Source organism: Trachemys scripta, chromosome 11, assembly GCF_013100865.1.
Source record: "Trachemys scripta elegans isolate TJP31775 chromosome 11, CAS_Tse_1.0, whole genome shotgun sequence".
NCBI lineage: Eukaryota > Metazoa > Chordata > Testudines > Emydidae > Trachemys > Trachemys scripta.
The window spans coordinates 66,988,032-67,001,265 of NC_048308.1; the positions used below are offsets into that span (position 1 = coordinate 66,988,032).

General features: G+C 49.5%; 1 long non-coding RNA gene across 1 annotated transcript; it reads left to right on the top strand.

The window, feature by feature from the left end:
• Positions 1 to 6,946: 6,946 nt before the first annotated feature.
• On the top strand, positions 6,947 to 10,944 carry LOC117885100. Its single transcript, XR_004647715.1, has 3 exons — positions 6,947 to 7,666; positions 8,221 to 8,292; positions 10,808 to 10,944. It is a non-coding gene; the product is annotated as an uncharacterized LOC117885100 (long non-coding RNA).
• Positions 10,945 to 13,234: the final 2,290 nt, after the last annotated feature.

Sequence of the window (13,234 nt, forward strand, 5' to 3'; positions counted from 1 at the left end):
GTCTGGTGATTTTCCAAGGCTTGACTCATCATTTTTAAACGCCTTAACAGTATCCCTTTTTAAGGGAAAGTGGTAATGTGTAAAAAGCATCACTCCAGAATCAGTTCCACTCAGTGCATTGGCTAACGCTGCATTACAGGTAACTTAAAGCCAAAAATTTAATGTAGCCCTTCTAGTCAGCCACAGCAATTATCCATTCCAGATTTGTTTCATATAAGGTAAAATATGTCGAGTGGCTGAAATAAGAGTATCCGTAGCCCAGCTCCTCAAAGATATTTGTGTGCCTAACTCTCAATGGAGTTCGGAGCCTGAATACCTTTAAGGACCTGGGCCCACATAATTAAATTAAACTGGGTCAGATCCACTGGTACTTTCTAGCTCATTAGATCCACTCCAGTGACTCAAAGCAGCCATGAACTCGGCTACTTACCCAGCCAGTTTAACCAGGGTTACTGATGCCTTGTGCTGCCTGAGCAGCTGGTGGGTACCAGTGAATCTGCCTCACTCTGGTCTCACAGAATTACTGTATCTTCAGAATGCAGCTTAACATGGTTATTACTGTATGGATTTGCTAATAGAATTTTCCCTTGTGGGACACAATATTGATTCATTATTGCCTTAGGCCCTTGCCAATATTTTAGCTCCGTATTAACCACCCCATAGCAATCTGAGTTACAAGAGCATTTATAATAATCACATGTATCACTGCTCTTCGTGTTAGCCAGTGTATTAAGTATTTAATGAAATTGGGACACAGGGAGACGAATGGCTCATTCTATGTTATGAATCAATAGCTAGGGTACATGCTGTTAACATTTCACTGCTCTTAATTAAATAGAATATTTGGAGGATACGCTATATTGAATTAACTCAGTTGTAATTTAAGGTTACTGCCGTTAAAGCAAATTTTAATCTGAAAAATGAATGACTATTTTTGAGGAAAATCACTGATACTATGGATCTGATTGTTTTTATTTAAATCATCTCCAATTTTGTACAAGTAGTTACTAGCAGCTGGAGGTCTAACTACTTGATTGTGCCTGTGAATCAGACAATGAGACGCCCGAGGGCCGAGATTTATACCTGCAATTATCTGTACCTGTACCTTTGCTGCAGAAAATAATTGCAGGGGCTTTTTTATGTTCACTTAGGCCTGGTCTACACTAGGCGTTTATGTCGAAGTTAGCGCCGTTCCATCGAATTAACCCTGCACCCGTCCACACCGCGAAGGTATTTAGTTCGACATAGAGGTCTCTTTAATTCGACTTCTGTACTCCTCCCCGACGAGGGGAGTAGCGCTAAATTCGACATGGCCATGTCGAATTAGGCTAGGTGTGGATGGAAATCGACGTTAATAGCTCCGGGAGCTATCCCACAGTGCACCACTCTGTTGACGCTCTGGACAGCAGTACGAGCTCGGATGCTCTGACCAGCCACACAGGAAAAGCCCCGGGAAAATTTGAATTTGAATTCCTTTTCCTGTCTGGCCAGTTTGAATCTCATTTCCTGTCTGGACATCGTGGCGAGCTCAGCAGCACTGGCAACGATGCAGAGCTCTCCAGCACTGATGGCAGTGCAAGCTCAGAATAGAAAGAGGGCCCCAGCATGGACTGATCGGGAAGTCTTGGATCTCATCGCTGTGTGGGGCGATGAGTCCGTGCTTTCCGAGCTGCGATCCAAAAGACGGAATGCAAAGATCTATGAGAAGATCTCTAAAGACATGGCAGAGAGAGGATACAGCCGGGATGTAACGCAGTGCCGCGTGAAAATCAAGGAGCTGAGGCAAGGCTACCAGAAGACCAAAGAGGCAAACGGACGCTCCGGATCCCATCCCCAGACATCCCGTTTCTACGAGGCACTGCATTCCATCCTCGGTGCGGCCGCCACCACTACCCCACCACTGACTGTGGACTCTGAGGATGGGATAGTGTCCACGGCCGGATCCTCGGACATGTTAGCGGACGGGGAAGATGAGGAAGGAGATGAGGAGGACGAGGCAGTCGACAGCGCTCACAACGCTGATTTCCCCGACAGCCAGGATCTCTTCATCACCCTTACAGAGATCCCCTACCAACCCTCCCCAGCCGTTACCCCGGACACAGAATCTGGTGAAGGATCATCCAGTAAGTGTTGTAAACATCTAAACATTTATTTGTAACAGAACATGATTATTAACAATGTAAAAAATGGGTTTCTCATGATTACTTTGAATAACTTAACGGTTCAGTCATGGGCAGTGCAAGTATTTCAAAAAAATCTAGCAATGTCCGGTTTTGCATGATTGTCCTGCCCAAGCCGCTCTACTGTGTAGTCCCTGCTACTGCAGCTACAGTAAGATGCGGTCTATATGTCCGGGGATGGAGCAGAAATCCTCCTGGGACATCTCAAGGAAGCTCTCCTGCAGGTAATTTGAAATCCGCTGCATTAGGTTCTTGGGGAGAGCGGCCTTATTGGGTCCTCCGTAGTAGGACACGTTGCCGCGCCACGAGACTAGCAAGTACTCCGGAATCATTGCTTGGCACAGCATGGCGGCATACGGCCCTGGTCTTTGGAGGCTTTCCCGGAGCATTCTCTGTCTGTCGCTCTCAGAGATCCTCATGAGGGTGATGTCGCTCATGAAGACCTGCTTTGAATGAGGTAGGGGAATGTTATTAGTGTTGGCTGGTTTGCAGCCACGCGGTGGAGGCGGGAAAGGGTCAGCCGAAAGGGATCGTTCCCGGGGACAGCCGCGAGGGTGTGGGACAGGAGCAAACTTCCTGCTTGCCGGATTGCTGGCAGCAGGGACCGACATTGATTTCAATGTGAAATGAGGCCATTGCTAATATTAAAGTTTTAAGCTGCCACGAATCTACGGCTTACCATGTCTGCCTGCAACAGAAATTCCGTTGTCCTGACAGGGTTCTCAAAAGTGCTCTGCAAAACCACAGACAGTGAATGCGAAGGCCGAGAATTCGACCTTGTGCTGAGTGCGCATGTGATAGGTGCTGTGCATGGTCCTGTTCACAGAGAAAGACTATGTTCTTTGTTCACAACTACATTTATGTTTCTGAGGAATTCACTCCCTTTTTCCCATTCCCACAGCCCCATCTGCGACTGTCTCACAACCTAGCCTGTCATCACACTCCCAGAGGCTAGGGAGGATTAGGCATAAGAAGAAGAGGACACGGGAGGACATGTTCTCCGAGCTTATAGCCTGCTCCAGAGCACAGGCAGCACAGCAGACCCAGTGGCGGGAGAACTTGTCCCAAATGCACCAAGCCAACATGGATCGGGAGGAGAGGTGGCGTCAGGAAGACCAGCAGGCGACTCAAACCCTGCTTGGACTACTGAGGGAGCAAACGGACACGCTCCGGCGCCTTGTGGATGTTCTGCAGGAACGGAGGCAGGAGGACAGAGCCCCGCTGCAGTCCATCTCTAACCGCCCTCCCCCGCCACCAAGTCCCATACTCCCTTCACCCAAAGTGCACAGAAGGAGAGGCGGCAGAGTCCCTGCTAACTCTCACTGCACCCCTGCAGAGAGCTCGAGCAGCAGAAGGCTCTCAGTCCCCAAAGTTTGACAAGTTCTTTCCTTCCCGCCTGACACAAGCCCCCGTCCAAGTTTCACTTCCCAGTCCCCTGTGTAGTTGTTAATAAAAAATATGTTTCTGTTAACTACTGTTTCCATCATGTTCTTTTGGAGGAGGGGGGGAAAGGGGGTTGGTAATTGGACAGGACAGTCACCTTTGGCAGGGTACATAGTCGGGGGCAGGCACAGCAGCAGGGCACATACATAGTGCAGTGATGCAGTGACTACTTACCCTGGTTAGTCTGGGAGGTTCTTTTCATGTTATGTGGTGGGAGGTGGGTTGCTCTGTGACTTTGTGGCACGGGAGGGCAGTTAGAGATCTGAAGCGGCGGTCCTTAGGCAGGATCACAGAGCCACACAGCAGGGGATCTGTAAGCGTCCCCCCCCGCCACAAAGTCACATAGTACCCCCATACACACAGTCCCTATCAGGAGGGGTGACAGGCTCCGTTGAAAGAACCATCCCACCGCACCGGAGCCTGTCAGTCCTTCAGTTTAGAAGCTGCATTCGCGCGACTACACTACACCCGCTCCGCACCACAGTCTGCGTCCCAGTTTTAAAAAATTCCCGCGAAAACAGTATTACAGAAAACGGTGTGCTTTAACAAAGTAGAACTATTTTTATTTTGAAACGTGTGTTGGAAGTGGGGTGAAGGCTTCTCTGTACACAAAATTAGAAAGTCACAGGTTACCCTGCTCACTCAGGAACTTTGCTTTCAAAGCCTCCCGGATGCACAGCGCTTCCCGCTGGTCTCTTCTAATCGCCCGGCTGTCTGGCTGTGAGTAATCAGCAGCCAGGCTAATTTCCTCAACCTCCCACCCCGCCATAAAGGTCTCCCCCTTGCTCTCACAGAGATTGTGGAGCACACAGCAAGCTGCTATAACAATGGGGATATTGGTTTCGCTGAGATCACAGCGAGTCATCAAGCTTCTCCATCTCCCCTTGAGACGTCCAAAAGCACACTCCACCACCATTCTGCACTTGCTCAGCCGGTAGTTGAAGAGTTCTTTTTCAGTGTCCAGGGCACCTGTATAGGGCTTCATGAGCCAGGGCATTAGCGGGTAGGCTGGGTCCCCGAGGATGACTATAGGCATCTGCACATCCCCAACAGTTATTTTGTGGTCCGGGAAGTAAATACCTTGCTGCAGCCGTCTAAACAGACCAGAGTTCCTGAAAACACGAGCGTCATGAACCTTGCCCGGCCATCCCACGTAGATGTTGGTAAAACGTCCCCTGTGGTCCACCAGTGCTTGCAGCACCATGGAAAAGTAGCCCTTTCTGTTAATGTACTGGCTGGCCTGGTGGTCCGGTGCCAGGATAGGGATGTGAGTTCCATCTATGGCCCCACCGCAGTTTGGGAATCCCATCGCTGCGAAGCCATCTATGATCGCCTCCACGTTTCCCAGGGTCACTACCTTTGGCAGCAGTACATCAACGATTGCCTTGGCTACTTGCATCACAACAACCCCCACGGTAGATTTGCCCACCCCAAACTGGCTCGCGACTGACCGGTAGCTGTCAGGCGTTGCAAGCTTCCAGAGGGCTATGGCCACTCGCTTATGGACAGTCAGGGCTGGTCGCATCCGGGTGTCATTGCGCTTCAGGGCAGGGGACAGCAACTCACAAAGTTCAAGGAAAGTTCCCTTCCGCATGCGGAAGTTTCGCAGCCACTGTGATTCATCCCAGACCTGCAGCACTATGCGGTCCCACCACTCAGTGCTTGTTTCCCGTGCCCAGAATCGCCGTTCCACGGCATCAACATGACCCATTGCCACCGTGATGTCCTCGGCGCTGGGTCCCCTGCTTTCTGAGAGGTCTGTGCTACTCTCACACTTCAGGCCATCACCGCGTTGACGTAGCCTCCTCGCCTGACTTTTCTGCATCTGCCTCAGGGCAACCTGTATGATAAGCTGCGAGGCGTTGAGAGCGGCCACAACTGCAGCGATGGTTGCAGCGGGCTCCATGCTCACAGTGCTGTGGCGTCCGCGCTGTCAATGACTTGAAAAGTGCGCGAAATGATTTCCCGCCGGCGCTTTCAGGGAGGGAGGGAGGGCGGGAGTGAGTGATGGATGGATGACGACAGTTACCCAAAAGCACCCTCGACACATTTTTTTACCCAGAAGGCATTGGTGGCTCGACCCAGAATTCCAATGGGCAGCGGGGACTGCGGGAACTGTGGGATAGCTGCCCACAGTGCACCGCTTCCAATGTCGACGCTTTCCCCGTTAGTGTGGACTCACAAAGTCGAATTACTGTCCTTAGTGTGGACACACACGTTCGACTTTGCAATATCGATTCCAAATATTCGATTTAAGTAAAATCGAACTACTCTCGTAGTGTAGACAAGGCCTAAGTTGGAGGCCCTGTTGAAACCCCTTTAAAATGTGGGCCCCTATCCTCAAAGGTATTTAGGCTCCTACCATCCAATGAAATCAGTGGAACTTAGGTGGCTAAATACCTTTATTGCAGGAGTCTTGTGAGAATGTTGTATATTGTTCTCGGTGTAAAGGAAAAAAAGAAAAGTAGTGCTTGAGAGAGAGGCCAGTAGAGTGGAGCGTGAAGTTGACTTTTTATCTGCAAATATATCTGGGCGTACTATGCACATGAGTGTTTCTATAGCCATTATATTGCAAAGGAAATTTGCAGGTGTAGAAGAGGGGATTATGATGTAAATGATAGTCCAGTAAGAGTTTGACTGAGAGACTCAGATCCCCGAAGGCATCAATTGATTCCAATGGGAGTTAGGCACCAAAGTACCTTTGAGGAGATCTGAGCTAAACTGACTAGGTCGTTTACCATTGTTGTTTGCAGTGTTGTAGCCAGGATATTCGAGAGACACGGTGATGAGGTAATTTCTTTTATTGGACCAACTTCTGTTGGTGAAAAGCACAAGCATTCCAGCTACACGGAAGACCAGAAGAAGAGCTCCGTGTAGCTTGAAAGTTTGTACCTTCCACCCACAGATGTTGTTGCAATACAAGATATTGCCTCACCCACCTTGTCTAGCTCATTTAAATCTACCACTGACCAGCAATCAGATGGCATGAAGGTGTGGCTATCAAGCCGGACTAGATTCAAACAAGTAACTGATGAAAGGCTAACTGTCCCATTACCAGTCACAAGAGCAATCCCTTCCCCTTGTGTCTCCACAGGAGTACAGTGATTAACTTTGTTGAACAAAGGTGAGTGTGAAAAATGACGTCCATAAAGAGGAGGCAGAGCAGGCTTCCATGGCCCACCCAAAACCCAAAATTAACCCTGCGAACATCACTGGACATCCAACACTACGGGAGAAACTGGCATGCCAGCTGGCCTTACCAATGCTATATTTGTTAAGAACAACAGGCTGACGTTTACTTGATCCTACGTGAGCGCGGGCGCTGGACTTGGTGATGTCTCGAGTTCCCTTCCAGCCCTACATTTCTGTGACTCTATGTTGACTGAGACAATATTACAGTAAAATGTCTCCTTTGGGTACCCAGATGGAGCTTCACAGTCTGCATTATCTTCCATTTTCTGATGTATAGAATACAAATTATTAGCAAATGCACATAGCCCCTTCCCCTGACCTAACTAGCCTCTGGGAGCGAGATCTCATCCCTATTCTCTAGTGCCCCATTTCAGTGCCAGCGATGCCTGGCTAATCTTTGAATGTGGCACAAACACCAGGGATAAAAGCACCTAATTGACTAAGGATCTAAGTCCGATTGACTTTCAGGGGCACGTAGACCCCGAAAGGCCCAGATCCTGAAAGATATGTGGACTCCGAACCCCCATTGATTTCCATCTCAGCCTTAAGTCATTTTTGAAAACGGGGCATAGACTCCAAAATAACATAGGTCCTTTTGAAAGGTTTTTCCAAAATCTCTCACTGAAAACAAACCCACAAACAAAATAGCCATCAAGTAAGAGTGACCTATTTATGTACAAAACACGTTAATGTGGGCCTGGAAAATCTGTTATTCAAATAATGAATTATATCTACATTATCTAATGTTCCTTGGAGTAAAATTTATATAAGTAGTAAGTCTCCCTTTTCTCTGGAGGTCTCTTTCATGAGCTGTATGTTCAGAGATACCACCTTCATTTCCAGAAATTAAGGTGAGGAAGTTTCTTGCAGTTGTTTTGAGAACAGTGAAAAGGGAGTGTACTGACTCCCAAAAAGATGCTTACAAACAGGGCCGGCTCCAGGCACCAGACAAGAAAGCACGTGCCTGGGGCGGCACATTGTAAGGGGTGGCATTCCGGCCAATCTTGGGACGGCACATTCCGGCCGCTCACCATGACTTCGGGCTCCCCAGGACGCGCCACTCCCCGCCACCTGCACCAGCCTCCGCCTCCCGTGCCGCTCTGAGCCCAGCCCAGCCAAGCCGCCTTTAAAGGAGCGGCTGAGCCAGCACCTCCTGCAACCCCCGGGGGCTCTGACTGCCTGGCTGGCAGAGACACCTGAAGGCTGGATGGGGCAGCCCCTCTCGCCCGGCTGAGAGTGGGTTGCAGCGCCTGGCTGCCCACGGGAGGAGGGAGCGGGCACGCGCCTTTCACCCCCCTGCGAGCCGCCTTGAACATCCACCACGGCTGCTATTTTCTTATTTTGCTTGGGGTGGCAAAAAAGCTAGGGCCGGCCCTGCTTACAAATGTACTCTGTTGTTTTTCAGATCATGTACCCTTTACCCTGGCATATTCCCTAAGTACCCAATGTTCTTCCAAAGACTTCACTACTGGACATGGTAAAGTGTTATTCCTTCAGCATCTTCGGGGCATTTCTGAATGCACTTTCATCAAAGACAATACATGCGAGAATCACAAATCTGCATGGCAGGGGCCAGTGACTTTGTAGGAAGAGGTGCCTAAATACTTGTCTGTGAAACTTTCATTCCTTATTAACCTATCACATGGGGATTGGCCCCTCTAGGGGAGATGGTCCCCACCTGTGACTAATTAGCAGATTAGTTGACTGCAGGAGCAAGGGAAAGCAAGCCTGTCTGACTCTTGTAGGAATCCAAGGCTCAGGACAAGGGGGTGGGGAGAACGAGGTGAGGGGACCGTCTCCGGAAACTGTAGCCCATGTTGGGCTGAGGATCTACTTTGTGATGACATTTTTGACAACACTTCTGGTTAGCCAATACATTATGCCCTGAGGAAAGAGCCTGAAACCGACCCTGGGATGATATTGATGCTTCCTTGGCTATTGGGAACCCAGCAGCTTCCATGCGGTGGAGAACGCGGGCAAAGGATTGGGCCTTGGGTGTCTGGTGGGGCCCCCACTCTTAGTAAATGGAAAGGATGGAAGGCATTCTCTGCCTGCTGATGTCTCAAAAGGAATAACAGCTCCCCTCCAGCACAGTCAACACAAGAAGCAGGAGGCTCAGACACCAGGAGCAGAAGTCGTTCCTGAGAGTAATTTTCACAACTGTATTTTGCCCCAAATTCTCCCAGCCAGGTGTGTACATTACATCATCCAGGAAGAAGAGTGATCCCCGGAGCAGGGGAGGTCTTGTAGCTGTTGGAAGATGGGCTTGATCTCAGTTGAGCAGGCCCCCATAGTGATTCTGTGTGAGATGGCCTCTCTCAGATCCAAATGGAGGCTTATGGAGCACTGACTGCTTTGCATTTTAGTGTGGTCAGCACAGGGGCAGAGCTACGGTGGCCCAACTAAAATCCACACAATCAACACAGGCTAGGGTGACCAGACGTCCCGATTTTATCGGGACTGTCCCGATTTTTGCTTCTTTGTCCCGTGTCCCAACCGATGTTTGGTCGGGACACTGGACAAAAAAGAAATGTTGCGCTCCGCCCCAGCTCCGCCCCCCCTTCCCCCATTGGCTCCCTCCCCAAATCCCTGCCCTGGCCCTGCCTCCTTCCTCCCAGGCTTGCAGCATGGCGGCGCAAGCCTGGGAGGGAGGGAGTGGCGGCGGTGCCTGGATCCTGGAGCTGGTGAGTCAGCTCCGGCACCCGGGCACCCAGCGGGCAAAGGGGGGCTGGCAAGGGAGGGAGACGGGGGGCTCAGCTTTGAGCCCCCCGCCACGACAGAGGGCTCCTGCCCGGGCTGCTGCACCCGGAGCTGGGAGTGCAGCCTGGAGGCTGCTCCAGCCCTGCAGCCCGCGGGGTAGCGCGGTGGGTCCAGGCGGGGGCAGCGTGGAGCGGGCAGGGGCCGGTTGAGCAGCGTGGGCCGAATCCCTGCTGCTGCCAGGGAGCCCTGCGCCTCTCCCTCCCGCTCGCAGTTGCGGCTCTTTCCCAGCGGGACGCACCCCCCGGCCTGCCCTGGCCACATGCAGTACGTGTCCAGCTGCTCCTTCCCGGCGGGAGGGAGAGTAGGCGCAGGGGACGTGCGCCGCATGTGGCCAGAGCAGCGGGAGGCGCGTCCCGCCGGGAAGGAGCCGCAGCCGCGAGCAGGCGGGAGAGGCATGGGGCTGACAGCAGCGGGGATTCGGCCCCTGCTGCCAACCCGTCTCCTGCCCGCTCTGCGCTGACCCCATCCGGATCCAGCGCGTGCCGCATATGCCCGTGGTGGGCCGGGGGACAGGAGGCTCCGCGGGGAGGGCAACGCGCGGGGCCGGGGCATGCTAATGCCCCCGGCCCCTTTTAAATGCCTTTTTTTTTTTTGCTCCCCCCTCATTTTTTTTTGCTCCGCCTCCCCCTTTCCCCTCCCCCCCCCCCCCCCCCGCCATCCCAATATTTTGGACTGCTGATCTGGTCACCCTAACACAGGCTCTCCATGGGCCTCTCCATGGATCTCAGAGGGGCTATTCTGGCTGCCCCTGCACCATGTGTAAAATAGCCAGCGTTTGACCCAAGATAAGGAAAATGTGTGACTTCAGGAGGTAACAGACATAATGGTGCTGTGAAAAGGACGTTGCTTTGAAACTCTGGTAACCGTGCTATATTTTGATCTCAATACAATGAATTAACTGCAGCTTCTAGTTAATGAGAAGATTAGATGAGAATTAGAACTCAAAACTGTCCTCAGAGTTATTACAGCCCAATCAACCATAATGCAATAGGGTCTGTGAATTCAGAGCCTCGCTGATGAGACGCTGAGTCCTAATAGTGGAAATCAGCTAGGAGATGAAAGTCAGCTCATTTCAGCTGTTTCTTAGCAGCACAGCCAACTATTAAGAAATGCATACCCTAGAGGAGAAATTTGGACTTCTGCTATTACTTTGTCTCGGCTTTACTTCCAGGGTGTTTGTACTCAGAAATGAAAGATGACTTTGATTGTTTCCATCTTATCTTTCTGACAAGGTGAACTCCAACTCACCGAATGTTCCCCAGCTAATCTTGGTTTTGCCTACACATGTGAGAAGATGCAGTGCAATGCATGCAAATGAGATATAGGTCAGTGAAATGCACACCAAGAAATCTCATCCATTTACAATAACTCTGCCTAGCACCTTGCATAGCTAATTATTTATGCACTCTTCCTCCTGGTTATCTGCACAACACTTTGCTTATTACCCACCCTGCCTATAATTTTCCGTCAACTTAATCTTCTAGTTCTTGAGCAGACAGTCTCCTGGTTTAGGGGCTGATCCAGCTGCCACTGATGTCAAAGGTACAATAATTATTGCTTGGCTCTGACCACTAGGTCTGCCTGCCCATGACCTGGCCCTGACAGTGGACCAGGACCCCTTTGCGCTAGAGCGGTACAGACACAGAACAATGCTCAGGTCATTTATTTCCCGTGTTAAGAACATAAGAACAGCCAGACTGGGTCAGCCCAAAGGTCCATCTAGCCCAGTATACCGTCTTCCGACTGTGGCCACTGCCGGTGCTTCAGAGGGAATGAACAGAAAAGGTAATCATCAAGTGATTTGTCCCAGGTCACCCATTCCCAGCTTCTGGCAAACAGAGGCTAAGAACACCATGCCGGCCCATCCTGGCTAAACGCCATTGCCCGATCTATCCTTTATGAACTTGTCTAGTTCTTTTTTTAAACTCTGTTATAGTCTTGGCCTTCACAACATCCTCTGGCAAAGAGTTCCACAGGTTGACTGTGCGTTGTGTGAAAAAATATTTCCTTTTGTTTGTTTTAAACCTGTTGCCTATTAATTTCATTTGGTGACCCCTAGTTCTTGTGTTACGAGAAGAAGTAAATAATACTTCCTTTCTACTTTCTCCACACCACTCATGATTTTATAGACCTCTATCATATCCCCCCGCCCCCAAGTCATCTCTTTTCCAAGCTGAAAGGTCCCAGTCTTTTTAATTTCTCCTCAGATGGAAGTTGTTCCACACCCCTAATCATTTTTGTTGCCCCTTTCTGTTCTTTTTCCAGTTCCAATATATGTTTTAGAGATGTGGTGACCAGATCTGCACGCAGTATTCAAGATGTGGGTGTACCATGGATTTATATAGAGGCATTATGATTGGAGGGTTAGGGGTGCCTGCATTATCCCTATCAGCTTTCTGTCTTTCTGCTGCAAAGCCCTTAAAGTCCCGTAACGGTTCTCTAGCAAACATGCTTTCCAGACATAGGTTCAGATCCTGTTTGCCTGACGAATACAACTAGACTTCGAAGTGACTCGCATAAGATGAGCAGAATTTTTCCCTCAATGGAAAGTATTAGGGTTCTATAGTGATCTTAAAATGGAAGTATTCTTCTCCGCCCCCGCCCCGTTCCTATACAGCTGCATGCATCTGCCATGTGTCATCTAGTGGCTAGGGAACTGACGTAGAACGCAGGAGGTATGAGTTAATTCCCAGCTCTGCCAGTGAGTTGCTGGGCGACCCTGGCCACATCAATTCCCTCACTGAACCTCAGTTTCCCCTTCTGTAACATGGCAATGATACTGGCCTCCTTCATATAGCGCTATGAGATCCAAAGATGAAACTGGTAGATAAGAGCTAGGTACTATTATTGCTAGTTACTTCTAACTCTATCATAGCCACAATAGGCAATTAACAATCCTGAATAATTAAACAACACACCTGAAAAGTTCTTTTAAAAACTCTTGTGAAATAATAGCTGCATCTAAATGGGTTAAAAATTTCTTTTGGACATTTCACCTCTTGAATCTCATTAATCCATTTCTCCTTCTTGAATAGGTTGCCTGCGTAGCTGGAGTTCAGAAGCAATATGTTGATGTAACTCAATCAGTTTCAGTTTTGTTTCATTATCTCAGCAAGGCACATGTCACAGAGTCCTGAGTTCATACATGCAGTAGAATTCGATTCAGTGTAGTGTGTGGTCTGCTAATAGTGTCCCATACCGTTTACTTTAGTGGTGTCAGAAAGCCGCTTTTCATACATCAGGAAACATCTCTCTTTTGTCAGCTACCTGAAAGGGTCCCACTGACTGAACCCAGTTATCTTTCAATTATTTGGGCTAAGAATTGTTTCCATATAGTTGTGGATTTTCCTGTTACTCTGAATAACAAGCCCTGATCTAATGCATGTTCTGGTTTGCTTTGCATGTGGCAAGCCGCACAAATACACACAGCTTTCCTTTTATTCATTAGAAATGTTGTGTGCAGATCATGCACATCCTTCAATGGCACAGGTAGCACCAGGAATTTAAACACCTGTGTCGACATAACTGATAACTATGCCTGCCAGTTACCTGCTTATGCTTAACAGAACCTGTCAGTAGAGAGATAGAATAATGCATAGAAGGTGAACAGGAATCAGGGCTAATAAAAGGAAGTTGCTGGAAAGGCAATGAAACGTACA